The 14,246-nt window shown below is 37.4% G+C and overlaps 1 pseudogene; it reads right to left on the reverse strand.

The window, feature by feature from the left end:
- Positions 1-905: 905 nt before the first annotated feature.
- On the reverse strand, positions 906-2,879 carry LOC102146507 (vacuolar protein sorting-associated protein 33A pseudogene; annotated as a pseudogene).
- Positions 2,880-14,246: the final 11,367 nt, after the last annotated feature.

Raw genomic sequence — 14,246 nt, forward strand, 5'->3', positions numbered from 1 at the left:
ACTTCAATCAAAAGGAAAAGAAACTTAATCAGCTATAAGAAATCATCTGAAGGTATAAAACTCACTGGTAATAGCGAGAACACAGAAGAACACAGACTATCATAACACTATAAGTGTGGTGTGTAAACTACTATTATGTAGGAAGATTAAAAGGCGAACCACTCAAAAGCAGTAATTACAACAATTTTTAAAGACAGTACAATAAGACATAAAGAGAAGCAACAAAAAGTTAAAAAGTAGTGGGATAAATTTGAGGTGTAGAGTTTTCATTACTTTTTTTTTTTACTTGGTTAAAAAGCAGTGGGATAAAGTTGAGGTGTAGAGTTTTCATTACATTTTTTTTTTTTTTGCTTGTTTTTTAGTTTGTTTATGCAAACAGTGTTAACTTGTTGTCAACTTAAAATAATGGGTTATGAGATAGTATTTGCAAGCCACATGGTAATCCCAAATCAAAAAACCTACAATGGTACACAAAAAAACAAAAAGTGAGAAGTTAAATTATACCATCAGAGAAAATTATCTTCAGTAAGATAGAAAGGAAGGAAAGAAGAAAGAAAAGATTTTTTTTTTTTTTTCAGGTTGATTCTCTTCTATTCTTCTTTATTCAGCAGATTAGGGGCTGGGCATGGTGGCTCAGACCTGTAATCCCAGCACTGTAGGAGGCCGAGTTGGGTGGATCACCTGAGGTCAGGAGTTCGAGACCGGCCAGGCCAATATGGTGAAACACCATCTCTACTAAAAATACAAAAATTAGCCGGGTGTGGTGGTGCATGCCTGTAGTCCCAGCTACTCAGGAGGCTGAGGCAGGAGAATCTCTTGAACCCAGGAGGCGGAGGTTGCAGTGAGGTGAGACCATGCCACTGCACTCTAGTCTGGGTGACAGAGCAAGACTCCATCTCAAAGAAAAGAAAAAGGAATACAAAAGAGAAGGAGAAAGCAGTCAACAGTAGTATAATTTAAGAAGCTGACCCCAGAATATATTCTGTATTCCATGTTTCTTCTATGGGTTTTATTTCCTTTCAGCAACTTCTTCAAAGAGGCAGTTTATTCTGCAGTACACTCATTAAGTCTCCTCTGAACACCCTAGAAAGGTTTTTCCATCAGAGCCTCTATCCAACTGGTTCCGTTCATTAGTTTAGTGGTGGCAATGACATATTCTGTACCTCCATCTTCCAACTAGGAGAGAAATCGCATGGCAGCAATTTCAGCAAAGGTTATGCCCCCGAGGAAAAATATCAGAGTCACTCGGTTTTCTCCCGGTTGACGTTTCTTCTGCAGTCCTGTGGGCAGTGGCTGCGGCTCCTCAAAGTGGGGCCCTGGGAGGATGCAGAGGACCTCATCGATGCTCCGCCAGCCAGGTCGGGAAACCAGCTGGGCCAGCCGCACACTGAGCAGGGCATACCCACTGTACATATAGGATATGTCCTTGGGGTTTTGCTCCTTAACATCATCCATCCAGAGGGCTAATGTTTTCCGTATAGTTGGGTAATTGTTTCTGCCCCCCGTCTGCGGTTTCAGCAGGCCGGCCTTCTCCTGGTTGTGTAAGGTCAACATGTGCTCAAAGCCGTAAGTCTGGAGAATCTCCCTTTTGTAATATTCAAAAACTTTTTGTTTGAGCCCCTATATTACACACGGATTGGAGGCAAACTAGTCTTAACACCTTGATCAATGAGTGTTTTTGGGCGATACAATCCTCAGTGTAGTTGTTGACCTTATCAATGTCTATTCCAGACATAAATTCCTGTTCCACAGTTAATTTATCAAAAAAGTCTTCAGAAGTAGTGACATCTTTCATCAATTCTGCAATTGAGGTATGGTTTGCAAGTGAGCCCCTTGCTGCCTGCATGTGGGGCAACTGGGAAACAAACTACTTGGTCTCCCCCACGGTCTTAGCATTGTGTCTTTCCTCGAATGCTGCCAAGATGATCTTAGCTTTCTTGCTGAGCACAGAGCCCACCGCCTTGAAGTTCTTGTCTCGGATCTCAGCATAGAGCTCCTCTGCAGAATTCAGCTGCAGCTTCTTTGTTCCTTGAGGAGGTCCTTACCACCATCGCCCTGTTTCTTAAGTGCAAATTTCTCTGGAGATAATTTCACATAACTGTTCTGAATGCCATAAATTTCATCAATGAGTCCTTCATATGTCAGCTGAGTGGCAAGAGGTGTTAATAAATCCACATACCGATCAAGCAACGAGAGACTATCAAAAACAGGTAATATTGAATTCTGGCTTCCTGTAAACTCTCTCTTCATCCTGATCATAATATCAGCCACTTGCCGAGCACATTCTCCTTTCCCAAAGATCTGGGGGATCGTTCCATACAGAGCGTGCAGGGTCATCAGCCCCTTGGCTGCATGGTACAGGCTCGTCTGGTCGCCCGCCAGGTAGCACTCTTTGAACGCACCCTCTGATTCCATGGATAAGAGATTACCATAGAATGGAATGAGATCTAAGCTGTACTCCTCCCTATGAATAAAGGATCCCAAGACACCCAGATCCTTCAACCACTGTTCACACAACAGGCTACGCCATGGCACAAACAGAATATGAGTATCTCTCGTTGGGCCTCGTCTATCTTCACAGAGCACGTTTTCAGCAATTATATCCATCAACTCTAGCCTGGGTCTGACAAAAATAATAATAATACTATTCTTGACATCAGCTGCAGCAAACGATTTCCTTTAAGTGTGAACATTTTTTTCACTTCATGTCCCTTCAATAGTGAATACTGTGCAGTCAGGCCAAAGAGTCCAGTTAGGTATTCATCCCAAACTATTCCCTTGCTTCTTGCGCACTTGTCCAGGAACTCGCATAGCTCGCGATACACCGCCTGGCGCAGCCCGTTTAGGTTCAGTCGCCGGTATGACAGGTGCGCCGCCATCTCGCTCCACCACCCCCTGCCAGAAAAGATCTTAAAACAAGAAGTAAACAAATTTTAAAATGGCAGCAGTAAGTCCTTATCAATTATAACGTTGAATGTAAGTGTACTAAACTCTCCATTCAAAAGACATAGACTGGCTGAATAAATTTAAAAACCAAGATCCAATAATGTGTTGCATACAAAAAAACACACTTTACCTATGAAGACACATGTAGACTGAAAATAAAAGAATGGCAAAAGATATTCCATTCAAATAGAAACCAAGAAAGAGTAGAAGTAACTATACTTAACATTAAAAAATAGATTTTAAGACAAAAACTATGAAAAGAGACAAAGAAGGTCATTATAGAATGATACAAGGGTCAATTCAGCAAAAGGATATAACAATTTAAATACATATGCACCCAACATTGGAGCACCCAGATAAATAAAGCAAATATTATTAGACCTAAAAAGAGAGATAGATCCTAATACAATAAGAGTTGATGATTTCAATATCCCAGTTTCTACATTAGACAGATCTTCCAGACAGAAAATCTACAAAGAAACATTGGATGTAAGCTTTACTGTTAGACCAAATGGATCTAATAGATAGTTACAGAACATTTCATCCAACAGCTGCAAACTATACATTCTTCTCCTCAGCACATAGATCATTCTCAAAGACAGGCCATATGTTAGGCTCAAAAGCAAGTCTCAAAACATCAAAAAGATTGAAATAATATCAAGTAACTTCTATGACCACAATGGAATGAAACTAGAAATCAGTAACAAGAGGAATTTTGGAAACTGCACAAACACATAGAAATTAAATAATATGTTCATGAATGACTAGTGGATTAATGAAAAGATTAAGTAGGAAATAGAAAAATTTCTTGAAACAAACAGTAATGGAAATACAACATACCAAAATCTATGGGATTCAGTAAAAGTAGTACTAACAGGGAAGTTTATAGCTATAAGTGCCTACATCAAAAAATAAGAAAAACTTCAAATAAACAACATAATATGCATCTAAAAGAATTTGACAAGCAAGAGAAAACCAAATTCAAAATTAGCAGAAAACAATAAATAATAAAGATCAGAACAGAAATAAACGAAATTAAAAAAAGAAATCAACATAAAAGACCAATGAAATAAAAAGTTTGATTTTTAAAAGATAAATAAAATTGACAAATTTTTAGCCAGACTAAGCTAAATGAGATATCTCATTTACTCCGATTATTATATATTATATATTATTATTTATTATTATAATTATTATATATTACATATATTTACAAGGTATATGGGATATTTTTATATCAATGTAATTATTATACATTTTATAATTATGCATTGTAGGCCAGTATCAAAATATGTCATATCCATATACCCTATAAATATATATACCTACTATGTACCCACAGAAATTAAAAATTGTAAAAATTATAAATAAAATCAGTTAAATTAACTTTAAATATTTAAGAAAAGAAGATATACAAACAGCCAACAGGTACATGAAAAAATATTCATCACTAATCATTAGAGAAATGAAAATCAAAACCACAATTAGAATGGTTATTATTAAAAAGATAAAAAAATAACTTCGGGAGGCCAATGTGGGCAGATCACTTGAAGTCAGGAGTTTGAGACCAACCTGGCCAATATGGTGAAACCCTATCTCTATATTTATACAAAAATTAGCTGGATGTGGTGGCACATGCTTGTAATCCCAGTTACTCAGGAGGCTGAGTCAGGAGAATTGCTTGAACATGGGAGGTGGAGGTTGCAGTGAGCAGAGATGGAGCCACTGCTCTCCAGCTTGGGCAACAGAGCAAGACTCCATCTCAAAAAACAAAAAATAATAATAATAAAGATAAAAATAAAATAAAAATAAAAAGACAAAGAATAAACATTGGCAAGGATGTGGAAAAATGGATAACCTTACACACTGTTGGTAGCAATGTAAATTAGTACTGCCATCATAGAAAAACAGTCTGAGCATGTCTCAAAATATTAAAAATAGATTTACTACTACATGATTCAGATCATTTATCTAAAGAAAATGAAATCGGTATGTGAAAAAACATGTCTACACTCTCATATTTACCACAGCACGATTGACAATAGCCAAGATGTGGAGTCAACCTAATTGTCCATCAGTGGACAAATGGATAAAGAAAATGCACTATGTATACACAAGGGAATACTACCCGGCCATAAAAGAGAATAAAATTCTGTCATTTGTGGCAACATGAATGAACCTGGAGAACATTATGCTAAGTGAAATAAACCAGGCACAGAAAAACAAAAACCACATGATCTCCCTCACTTGTGGAATCTATAAAAGCTAATCTCAGAGAAGTACAGAGTAGAGTACTGGTTACCAGAGACCTGGGAGTGTAGGGGGAAGCAGGGGATGGAGAAAGATTGATCAGTGGGTACAAAATTACTGTTACATGCGATGAATAAGTTCTGATGTTCTGTATTACTGTAGGGTAACTATAGTAAACAATATTACAGTGTATATTTTAAAATATCTAGAAGAGAGGATTCTGAATGTTCTTGCCACAAATAAATAATAAATGTTTGAGGTAATGAATATGCTAAATATAATAATTTGATCAATTACACAATGTATACATGTATCAAAACATCATTGTGTACCCCATAAATGTGTACGATTACTATGTGTCAATTAAAAACAAAATTTATTTAGTAAATAAAATATCATTGGATATAAGATTTACATAAAAATAGCAGCAGTATCCCTGTACAGAAAACAATAATTACACATAATAAAATTGTAAAATACCAATAATTTCACAATAGCAACAGGAAGCATAAGGCATTTGGAATAAATGTTTTTAAAGATGTTTAGATATTTCATTTTTTAAATTGCAAATAATTTTTGAATAAAAAATAAAATCCTGTATAAAAGTAGATACATCTTTATAGCCATCAGTATAATTACAGAGACAGACATAGATACAGGTATAGACACACATAGAATAGATGTGGGTACAGTTATAGACAGATATTGATATAGATGTTATTAATGAAAACACTGAAGATAATGAAGAAATAAAATATTTCCCCAATTTATCTATAAATTAATTGCAATTGTGGTCATAATCCAATGAAGTAGTTTTTGGAATTTGACCAGCTGAAATTTATAAGCAGTAAAGAGCCAGGATTACTGAGACAATTTAGAAGAATAAGCATAAGGAAGTAGTATTTTTCTTATTAGATATTGTCTTAGCCTGTTTGTGTTGCTACAACAAAATACCTTAGACTAGATAATTTATAAACAAAATTTTACCTTCTGACTGTTCTGGAGGCTGTGAAGTCCAAGATCAAGAAGTCAACAGATTTGGTGTCCAATGAGTGCTCCCTGCTTCAAAGATGGTGCCTTGTTGCTGCATCCTCCCATGGCAGAAAGCAGAAGGACCAAAGGCCTATCTGGTTCTCTCCAGCCTTTTTATAAAGCACTAATCCCATTCAAGATTGGGGAGCCCTAATCACTTCCTAAAAGCCCCACCGTTTAATACTGTTGCATTAGGGATTTTTCATCATGAATTTTGAAAATATCCAAATATTCAATCTGTAAGGAGAAAAAAATGAAAAATATTTTTAAGACTTCAAGTACGTAAAGATTTCTTAAACAAAGCACAGAAAACACAAACCATTTTTTAAAAATGGTAAATGTGACTATTTTAAGTTTGAAAACTTCTGTTTAGCAAAAGACAAATATGAGCAGTTTTAAAAAAACTACAAACAGGTTTTAAAAATGTTTAGATATACATAAAAGCAGAATAACTAGTATGATGGATGGATAAATCACTATATAAAAATTACATCAAAAAGAAAAACTGAATAAAAAATTGAACAAATGATATTAACATATAATAACAAAAGAAGAGTGCCAAATAGTGAATAAATATGAAAAGACACTCAAATTCAGGCAATGTAAATTGAAAGAATAAGATACTAACAGGTGCAGTGACTCATGCCTGAAATCCCAGCACTTTGGGAGGCTGAGGTGGGCAGATCCCCTGAGGTCAGGAGTTTGAGACCAGCCTGGCCAACATGACAAAACCCCGTCTCTACTAAAAATACAAAAATTAGCCAGGAGTGGTGGTGCGGGTATGTAATCCCAGCTACTGGAGAGGCTGAGGCAGGGATAATTACTTGAACCCAGGAGGCAGAGGTTGCAGTAAGCCAAGATCACGCCACTGCACTCCAGCCTGGGCAACAGAGCAAGACTCCAACTCAAAAAAAGAAAAAAAGAAGGTACTATTTCACACCCAATTAATTTGGCAAAAATTTTAAAAGTCTTATAGCATGTGGAGAGAAAGTGGAGAAGCAATACTGGTGGAATAATACATTGCTGTGATTATTTTGAGCCAATTTTGAGTGATCTTACAAAGCTGAATATGCATAGGACTTTTACTTTATCATACCACTTCTGATGCTTCTGATGCTAGAATAACTTTCACCGATATGCATAAGGCAATATAAAGAATGATATTTAGGCTTTAAAAAGTAGAAATAATCCAAATATCTCTTAATAAGGGACTGGATAAATTCATTTTTGTCCATTCATACAATAAAATGCTATACAGAAATTACATTGAATAAAATAGAGCTATGGTTACCAACATGCATAAATCACAAAAACATAATGAGCAAAAAAGAACAAGTTGCAGAAGCATATGTACAATATGCGTATTATTCATCCTAGAAAATAGGTAAAACTATAATGTATATTGTTTATGGATACATATATATGAAGCAATGCAATATATATGTGCATTGGAAAGTTTGCCTCTGCTATGGCCAATTAGCTCCTATTAGAGAAAAATGTTCTGATAATAACAGCCATATGATCTTTGAAAAAATATTTTACAACAACTAACTGGAGGGACTAGATATTAAATAAAAGCAGGCATAAACTAGAGAAGAGTAGACACTTGAAAAAAAAATGGAAAGGAAAAGGGTCATTGCTTTTGTTTTTAGAGTTTTTAGCCTCAGGTAGGCTCAAGACTATGCCATGAAATGTGGCTAACTCTCCAAAGGAGGGAAAAGCTATAGTCTTGCTAGCTAAAAGAACCACAGGTTATGGTTTCAGGCAACTGTAGCTAACAGAAAAAATAAGGGTGGAAATCTCGGAAAAGAAAATTCCAGAGAGGGAAAACCTTACATTTAACAACTATTTGAATGAATGCTGATACGGTTTGGATCTGTGTTCCCAACAAATCTCATGTTGAATTGTAATCTCCAGTGTTAAAGGTAGGGCCTTGTGGGAAGTGATGAGATCATGGTGGTGGAATTCTCATGAATGGGCTAGCACCATTCCCTCCGTGCTGTTATGTTGATAGTGACTGGGTGAGTTATCATGATATCCAGCTGTTTAAAAGTGTGTAGCGCCTCCCCACTCTCTCTCTCCCTCCTGTTCCAGCCATGTGAAGATCCCTGTTCCTGCTTTGCCTTCTGCCACGATTGAAAGTTTCCTGAGGCTTCCCCAGAAGCCAAGCAGATACCAGCATCATGCTTCCTGCACAGCCTGTGAACCATGAGCCAATTAAACCTCTTTTCTCTACAAATTGCCCAGTCTCAGGTATTTCTTTATCGCAACGTGAGAACGGACTAATACAACTGCTGACTTCTCCTCAGAGAAATCATGAAAGTCAAAAGACAGTGGAACAACTCTTTTAAAGAGCTGATATTAGCAACCAAAGGGGGATATCATGAGGGCTTAGACTGAATTTGGAATAAAACCCAAAACAAATCTGATCCTGTAAGTGGATCAAATATTCTTTTTCTAAAGAATATAACAGTGAGGGTCTATCACTTCTTATGCTAACATTACATGGTCAAGGAAAAACTAACAAACACTCAAAACAAAACAAAAAGGAAGGACAAAATCAAACACAAATGTCTACTTTTATTTTTTTTAAAAACGGGTAGAGGTTAGAAGATACAAGGACAAGTAAAAAATGATAGATTGTTAATACTGATTAAAAGGAGAATCTACACTACAGAAGGAGAGAAATGTACTGCAATCACTAATGAAAGTAAATGAGTTCTTAGTAAACTAAGGAGAAAAAAAATGCATGCCAGCTAGAATTCTATGTGAAGTGGAAAAAAAAAAGAGAGAGAGAGAGACTGACAAATGGATAGAGTGTGGATGGATGAGAAAGGTAGTGGAGTGAAATGTTAATTGAGGAAAACAGGTGCTGGACATAAAAATGTATACTTCTAACTTTTCCATATGTTTGAATTTCTTCATAATACAATTTTTAAAATAAAACAATGATAGAAATAGAGATAGAAATTCTAGAGTGTTTGCACTCTGGCTACATAAATGAAAGCAGCAAGAACAAAATTGCTTTTACAATATTGTTGAGACTGTCTAGAGGACTTCCCAGGGATTCCCTTCCCAGAGTGACTTGATTCTTAGCCCAACAAAAATATTCTTGTCCATTGTCCCTAAGTGTGTTTTAAGCATTATGTACACCTGTGGTGTGGCTCAGTTTTCAAACTGAAGGCTATTTTGTTCCAGTAATTACCTCTCTATGTTTCTTTTCTGACCTTTTGGTGACTTAGACCAGTCAAGGTCACCATCTGAAGCTGAGAAAAGAACCTGCCACATAGGAAGCTGCTAAGCAAATAACAAGTGAATAAGAGGGTGAGAGCAAGAATGACGACTTAACCATTCTACCATGGAAATCAGGAGGCAGAGAAAGGATTACAACACAGAGTTAAATACAATGCTCAATCATAAGAACCACATGAAATCAACTTTCTTTTTTGGCCACAGACCTCAGTAATTATAGATCCTATAATGGAGAGAGTAGTATCTCAGGGACCTAAAAGCTACAATGCTCTTCCTTTATCTCCACTTCCCTAGGTTTAAGGGAAGGATCAGAAGTGTCCAAGGAAAAACAATAAACCAAGAGAGAAGATAAATTATGTAAACCTAGGGAGGTGGAGATAAAGGAAGAGTATTGTAGCTTGGTCTACAATGCTCCCTAACATTTCTCATGCACCCATCATCCACCTCCCCTCTCCCTTCTCCTCTCTCCTCTGCCTAGTACACTGTCTTCCCTCATCTCCTTTTAACCTCCTTTGTTGTGCATCATCTCCTTTTCACCTTGCTCATGAAATAATAATGAGAATGACAAATTGAAAATAGTGAAGGTCTCTAAGGAATTCACAATTCTGCCGAGTATACAGATATATGAGCAGGTTTGAAATACTGATGACTGAACCTTCATGTGAGCTTGATAGAAACCTTCTATTAACCAAACCCAGAGAAAGGGCAGGAGCCCTCAAGGTAATTTTTAATTACAGGTACTTTATCAAACTCCTTTTTTGAGATGACTCATTCTGTGCTAGAGGGAATTAAATGAACGAGGAAGGGAAAGCGCAGTCACACATTAACCCCAGATTTGTCTCAGAAAAACTGGTCAGAGCTGTACATTTATAATCTGCTGGTGCCAATGCTAATCATGAATGGGTGGCTGCCCAGCCTCTGGGGCCTAAACTAAACAAACAAAAAGTAAGGATGCACTTAATATATTGAAGCATGCTATGAGCCTGGTGGGAAATGTGATGTCTTCTAAATATTGCTCATGTTGTATGTGGGAAGCTGGACTACAGGGAGAGTCAACTACAAACCTCAACCACAGGTTTCCCTAATGTAAAATGTGTATTCCTGTATCTGCAAGGATTTCTATCCCAGTCAATGTGAAATAATGGGTACTGTTTTGGGAGAGATGATTACAAGTTGAAGGGTGGGTTAGTGTGAACCTCAATGCTAGCCACCACCACCGCCATTACTAGGAAGGAGGTGGTAACTTGGAAGGCAATATAGAAAAGTGGTTAAGAGTAAAGACAATAGAAACAGGAGAAAAGCCAAATTTAGGGGGAGTCCTGCCTTATCCTTTAGTAGCCAGATAATCTCAGGCTACTTGTTCTGTTTGTTCATTCATTTACTTTTAGCAAAGGTATACATATACATGTGTATGTGTGTATGAGTACATCCCTATATATGTATGTACATACATGAATATGTGTGTGCACGTATGTGTGTCAAACAGGTTCCTGTCCATTATCACTGAAGACCAAAGGTAAAAACTTTAATTCCTTTAATTGATTTTGCTAATATTTATATTTTCTGGTATTGATTGCAACCAAATTTCTGGGGTTTCTTTCAATGCATATACTGCTATTTTTTGACGTTTCTGTCTCAAATATTGTTATTGGATTAGAGGACTTAATTCTCTAATATTCTACCCCAGAAACCCTAATATAGCGTACCTTCCCCTAGTCCCCTAGTACAGTTATATAAGAAGTTGTAGTCTTGTATACTTATGTAACAAACCTGCACGTTATGTACATGTACCCTAGAACTTAAAGTATAATAATAATAAAAAAATAAAATAAAAAAATTTAAAAAATTAAAAAAAAAGAAGTTGTAGTCAGCTCTGTATTTGTTGTTCACTTCCCTATGAGTACATCGTTAGTCACAGCTGAGCCATGAAGTATTATTACTTTATTTTCCAGGGTCAACGTTGCGTTTTCCCTAGAGTAAGTAATCCCCTCTCCCAACCTTCCCCCTTCTTTCTCACCTTCTCTCTCAGGGAAGAAAGAAGTTTTTTTTAATTGTTATCTACCTTTAAGGCATCCCCAAGATCTCACACATGAGGATAAGTCCCCTCTCAATACACCCAAGCACATCAAATCCTCCTGGATGTGACAAAGCTACCGTCCTTGGGCTTCCTTCATCACCGTGCTGAGGATTTCCTTTCCATAGGGTGCCTGCTATGAAGTTAACATTTGTGTCCTCCCTAAAATATATGTATGTTGAGCCCTGACCCATCAGTGTGGCTGTATTTGAAGTAAGGAAACAGTTAATGTTTGATGAGGTCATAAGGGTGAAGTTCGACCCTACAGGTGCAGTGTCTATAGAAGAGGACACCAGTGACCACAAGCCAGGGGGAGAGCCCTCACCAGGAGCTCACCCTCCTTGATTTCAATCTGAAATTTCCAACCTGGAGAACGGTGAAAAAGTAAATTGTTGTTGTGTCAGCCACCCAGTCTAAGGTACTTTGTTACAGCAGCACCAGCAGATGAACACACCCTCCATCTATTTCTCTGGAGCCTATGCCTTCCTCATTACTGCTCACACCCCTAATAACGGCATGGAACACGTTGGCTAGGAGCTTCTTGAGAAGAGGGGAAAGCTGAAATGTTTGAGATTTATAGACCTGGAAATATCTTTAATCTACTCCCACACTTGGTTGAACATCAGATGGGGCATGAAACTCTAATTTTTAAGTCATTTTCCCTGAGAACATTGATGACATTTCTCATTGTTCCTAGTGCATATTTCCGCTAGTTTCCCAGGCCATTCTAAAGGAGTATGGTCTCATTTCTACCCTGACTCTGAAAGTAACCTGCATGTCCATTAGTGAGAACATTAATTTGTATGTGTCTGGAGGTTTTTACAATCATTTTGTCTCCATTATTCTGAAATTTCACCATTTGCTACTTAGTAAAGATCTATTTTTGTCCACTTTGCTGGACACTCAAGCAGAGTATTCAACCTAGATACTCATGTATTTCAGCTTGGGAAATTTATTGAGTCATCTTTAAAATGAGTAGCTTTCTATTTTCTCTGCCCTTTCTTTTTGGAACCTTATTATTTGGGTGTTGGATCTCCAGGACTGACACTCTTATTGTTTTTATTTTTTCTTTCCTGTGTGATATCTCTTTTAGTTCTACTTTTCGGGGCAAAAGCCTATCTTCAATTCTATTGTCTAATTCTTATATTTAATTTTTCATTGTGTGATACATTTTAATTTCTGGAAGTTTTGTTTGGGTTCTCTATTTTTTTAATAACCTCCTGTTCATGTGTCATAGATGGCATTTGTTCTCTTATCTGTCTGAGGATTTTAAACATTTGTTTAAGTTTTCCATTTCCTGCATGTTTGCTGCATACTCCAAATTAGGTTCATTTGTTTTGTTATGTTTGCTATTTTTCTGGTTTTTAAATCTGTCTTTCAAATTAGAGGTTTACTAAAACTATCTTGACATCTCTGGCCCTCTTTATTCACCAAAGAAAGGCCTGACGTGACCGCTTTAGGAATCACCTTCCTAGCCAACATCTACAGGATTTTCTCGTTGGTTGATCAATTTTTCAGAAGAGGACTTCTCTAGTCTTCTCCAGTCCTCTTCCTTATAAATCTAATGTTTTTCACAGTCTGGGACCATCACATTGGTCCCTGTAGATTTCCACTTGACTCTCTGTTGTTCCAGAGCAGTACCTCTCTCATCAGCTGTGCCTGGGGACTCTATTCCCGAATTCCTCTGATTTAGCCTTTACAGCAAAAGTCCAGTGTTCTGCCAAGGTTAGAGAGAGGCAGTTGCTGGGATCCTCAGGGTCCCATGAGTAGGGTTCCAGGAGTTTAAACATCTATTATACATGATTCAGAAAACCATTTCAGCCTTATCTCTAGCCCTAGTCTTTTAAGTCCTTGTTTCTTCCACAGTCCTGAACTCTGGGTTGTGAAAATGGGCTAGCTTGCCGCTGAGCATCCCCTATCACTGACTCACTTTCCAATGTCTGCAAACAGCTAGGTTTGTTTCCTCTCACCCTTTACTACTACCTTAAAAATGTTACTGCTAAGGCTGGGTGCAGTGGCTCACACCTGTAATCCCAGCACTTTGGGAGGCCAAGGTGGGTGGATCACCTGAGGTCGGGAGTTCAAGACCAGCCTGACCAACGTGGAGAAACCCTATCTCTACTAAAACTACAAAAATTAGCCAGGCATGGTGACGCGTGCCTGTAATCCCAGCCACTCGGGAGGCTGAGGTAGGAGAAGCGCTTGAACCCAGGAGGCAGAGGTTGCAGTTAGCCAAGATCACGCCATTGCACTCCAGCCTGCACAATAAGAGTGAAACTTCATCTCAAAAATATATATATATATGTATATACACATATATAACTGCTATTGCCTTCTCACCCATACTCTTGGCCCATGTGAGTATATAGCATTTAAAAAGTAATTTACCATCACTGTGGTGATATTTTAGGAGGAAATTGATAAACACATGAGTTCACTCTCTGTTCTGAAACCACTTCCTAGATATATGCCCTTAGACAAGTTATTGATTTCCTATAACTCAGTTTCCTTATTTCTCAAATGGGGATAATAATGGTATTCAACTGTGTAAGGTTATTTTGAGGATTCAGTAGATAATACCTATGAAAAGCTTGAACAGGAAATTATATAACCAGCAGCAGCACCAAGATACTACATCAAGAGACTTGCGTGAGTCTCTGAGACTTGCTGGCTTCGGGTGAGACTCAGCAGA

The sequence above is a fragment of the Macaca fascicularis genome, chromosome 3, assembly GCF_037993035.2.
Source record: "Macaca fascicularis isolate 582-1 chromosome 3, T2T-MFA8v1.1".
Classification (NCBI taxonomy): domain Eukaryota; kingdom Metazoa; phylum Chordata; class Mammalia; order Primates; family Cercopithecidae; genus Macaca; species Macaca fascicularis.